The following is a 4,256-nucleotide window of genomic DNA, read 5'->3' on the forward strand; positions in this document are numbered from 1 at the left end:
AATTATGGTTTGTAGGATTAAAATATGGATTATAAACTTTTAGTAGGTTGTTGTATGATTTAAATTATGCAATTGTGTGGTATATATGAAGAAAGTTTAAGTTTTATTTTTAATGTGTTGAAAGTTTTATTTATGATAAATGTGATAAAATTTGAATTTATGTGTGGCATATATGAAGGTTTTAATTTCTATATGTATGTGATGAAAGTTTAAATTTTTATGATATTACAAATTAAAGTTTTGATTTTTATGATACTTTTATAAAAATATATGATTTCTTGATATGTGTAGCGGAAGCTTTGATCTTTGTGATAGTTGTTTATGAATATATGATCTTCATGATATATGAGGTGGGAGCTTTGATTTTTATGAGGGTTGTTTAAGAATATTTGATTTTCTTGGTAAGAACTTGTGTTGTATGATTTAGTGATATTTAAATAAGGTGGTGATTTCGTATAAGTTATTTTTGGATCATTTGATTTAATCTTAGTGGGCTGTGTGGGAATGGTTGATTTTGATGATACATCATCATGTCATGTCATATGCATCTTAGTGGGTCGTGTGAGAATATTTTGTAAAATACATGTTTTTGATGAAGACAAAGATCAACAAATATGATCAAAGCAACAAGCTCAAAAAGAAGTTCAAATATCTTCATTGATAAAGCGTTAAATCCAAACATATTAGATGTTTAATGTAAAGGTAAATGATACAACCAATACTTCAAATACATGAGAACCATTCATATTTACATATGCATATAAAGTATTTTCAAAAGTCAAAATTACATTAACAAAGTCTTAAAACTAATATTTTTGACAAAATACAAAGGTGTATTCGAATACAACATAGTGTATTCGAATACAAATGCAAGTCAGAAGCAAAAGCTTCACATATATATTCGACTACGACCTGACGTAGTCGAATACAAAGCAAGTCAGTGGAAAAAATTATGAATCTGTATTCAACTACATGAAGGATGTATTCGAATACAAGGTACAAATTTTGAATAAATCTGAACGTTACAAAGAGGTGTATTCGAATACAACTGGAAGCAATACAATTTTTCAGATCTGAAATGGTTCTAGATCATTGTATTTGTTCATCAAACCTCTAGGATCAATGGTCACGAATCTGAAGAGATGTTTATGGAGTATAAATACACCATAACTTCATATCAAACAACACACAATCCTTGAATCAAACCTTGAACAACTTTGAACAAAATTCTAATTTTTTATAAACTACTTGCATTTCATTTTCATATCATTCAGAAAGGTTCTCAAAATACTTGAAGTATTATTAGATTGAAATTATTATACCTCTCTTATATCCTTATTCCAAATCATATTGTATCACTTGTAAAAGAAAATAGTACTTTCTTAAAGTAGCTTAATCTAAGATAGTGGTGTGCTATCTAGAAGTTAGAAGTTTGTAGTAGAAATCCCAAGGGGAGGGTTGTACATTTTCTGACAATAAGTGGATTAACCTCTTGTGGTGTGCAAGAGGACTAGATGTACCATTGGTCATAAAGGGAACTATGATAATTCTATTGTGTTCATTTAATTACTGTCATTTACCTATTATCAGTTACTATCTTAAAAACAAAAAGTTCAATCACCATATCACTGAAAACAAGAAAATCTCGTAACACCTAATCCCTCCCCCCTCTTAGGCGTACATTTGTACTTACAATTGGCATCAGAGCAGGTTCAGGTAACTTACTCCTCGATCATTACTCATGGCTTCCACACAACCTGTTTTTAGAGACGGTGACAGTAGTAACAAACCACCATGCTTCATTGGAGAACACTACTACTTTTGGAAGATACGTATGCAAGCGTATCTTCTTGAAGCACAAGGAGACGACATATGGGATGCAGTTGAAAATGGTCCTCACATTCCAACAACAGTCATCAACAACAAAGAAGAAATAAAGATAAAAAATTCTTGGACTAATGATGATAAAAGAAAAGTGTTGTTCAATAAGAAGGCTAAAAATATGCTACAATCAGCACTAGGAATTGATGAATTTTTCCGTATATCCCACTATAAAACAACCAAAGAAATATGGGATACGTTGGAAGTAACTCATGAAGGCACCATTGAAGTAAAAATATCTAAATAAATACACTATCTCAAGAATACGAATTATTTCAAATGTTGCCCGGAGAATCTATCTTAAACTTACAGAAAAGGTTATCCCGCTTAACCAACCATTTGTCGGCTCTTGGAAAGACCTTCACCAATGATGAAATAAATCTAAAAGTATTAAGATCATTAACGAGGGCTTGGCAACCAAAGGTAACAGCAATCTCCGAAAAGAAAAGTCTATCCAAAATGTCTCTTTCTGCATTATTTGGAAAACTCCAAGAACACGAAATCGAACTTGGAATGTTAGAACAAAATGAAAGTCAAGAAAAGAAGACCAAAAACATTGCTCTAGAGACTGATTCAAGAGAACAAATAAAAGACGAAAATTCAGATGAAGATGAAAATATTACGTTCCTTGTTAAGAAATTTGGTAAGTTTCTTAAAAATGACAGAACTTTCAAAAGGAAAAGTTTTAGGAAGAAAGATAGTTCTACTTCAAATCAAAACTTCACTTGCTTTGAATGCGGAAAGCAAGGACATATCAAGGCAGATTATCCAAACCTTATTAAGAAAAATGCCATCAAAAAGAAAGACTTCAAGAAGGCATACATAGCTTGGGAAGACAATGAAGTGAGTTCACCTTCAGAAACAGAAAGTGAAGAATGCGCTAATGTTGCATTGGTGGCATCACATCAATCAGATGACGAAGAAAAGGTTAGTAACATAGACTCCCCTCATCATAATAAAACTAATAGTGAATTGATTATAGAATATAATGATGCTCAAAACGCCATCAAGGAACTACTTATTGAATGTAAAAATCTGTTCAAACTAGTGTCAACACAAAAGAGACAAATCTCAAGTCTTCAAGAAAAAGTTAACATTATGGAAAAGAATTCTGAAAAACTAAAACAGAATCTTACATGCAATAAATGTGATTCCCTCTCCTTCAAGATTGTTCAATTAAATAGAGTAATTGAACGATACGAAAAATGACAAATAGGATTGGAAAATGTTTTAAATATGCAAAGATACTCAAACGACAAAAGTGGTCTTGGATACTCAAAATTTGATAAGCCAAGCTTGAATAAGACCATTTTTGTTAAAGCGAGTAATCAATCCAATCAAGAAAAAATTATAATTATGAAAAAGGATCATCATTATAAAGAGAAAATTATTCAAAGTAAATCTCATACACATGTTATTAACAATAGATTTACTCCTACTTGTTCTTATTGTGGTCTCAAGGGTCACACACCTAATGCATGTCATGTTAGAAACATTAGTGTTCCAAAAGGGCATTATGTGTGGGTAAAGAAATGTACTAACCATCAAGGACCCAAAGCACATTGGGTACCTAATAAAATACGATTTTAATGTTGCAGGTATGCACGCAAAGTACCTCAAATATGTGGTACTTAGATAATGGATGCTCTAAACATATGACGAGTGATATAACAAAATTTTCAGCCTTGACTCTTGAGTCAAAGGGATATGGGGTCTATGGAGACAACAACAAAGGAAAAAATTTAGGCATTGGAAAAATTGGCACAACCCCATCCCCCTCGATTGAAGATGTACTATATGTTGAAGGTCTAAAACATAATTTCATAAGTATTAGTCAACTTTGCGATAAAGGATACAAGATAGCCTTTAACAAAGATGAATGTATCATCCAAAATGAAGTTACAAATGAAATTCAATTTATCGGTAAGCGTTTCAAAAACATCTTTATACTTAATCTTGACGATTTATCCTTAAAAATGAAATGTCTTTTGGTAAGCGACAATAATGATGCATGGTTGTGGCATAAAAGAATTGCACATATTCACATGGATCATTTAAACAAATTGGTCAAGCATGATCTTGTTGGAGGCTTACCAAAAATGAAATTTATAAAGGATAAATTGTGTGACGCTTGTCAAAAAGGTAAACAAACAAAGAACTCTTTCAAACCTAAAAATGTTATTTCAACTTCAAGATCACTTCAATTAATACATATGGACTTGTTTGGTCCATCAAGAACCAAAAGTCTTGGTGGAAACTCATATGGACTAGTGATTGTTGATGACTACTCAAGGTTCACTTGAACCTTATTTTTGGCAAGTAAAAATGAAGCTTTTAAAGCATTTAAGAAGTATGCCAAGCTAGTCCAAAATGAA

The sequence above is a fragment of the Cicer arietinum genome, chromosome 5, assembly GCF_000331145.2.
Source record: "Cicer arietinum cultivar CDC Frontier isolate Library 1 chromosome 5, Cicar.CDCFrontier_v2.0, whole genome shotgun sequence".
Lineage (NCBI taxonomy): Eukaryota > Viridiplantae > Streptophyta > Magnoliopsida > Fabales > Fabaceae > Cicer > Cicer arietinum.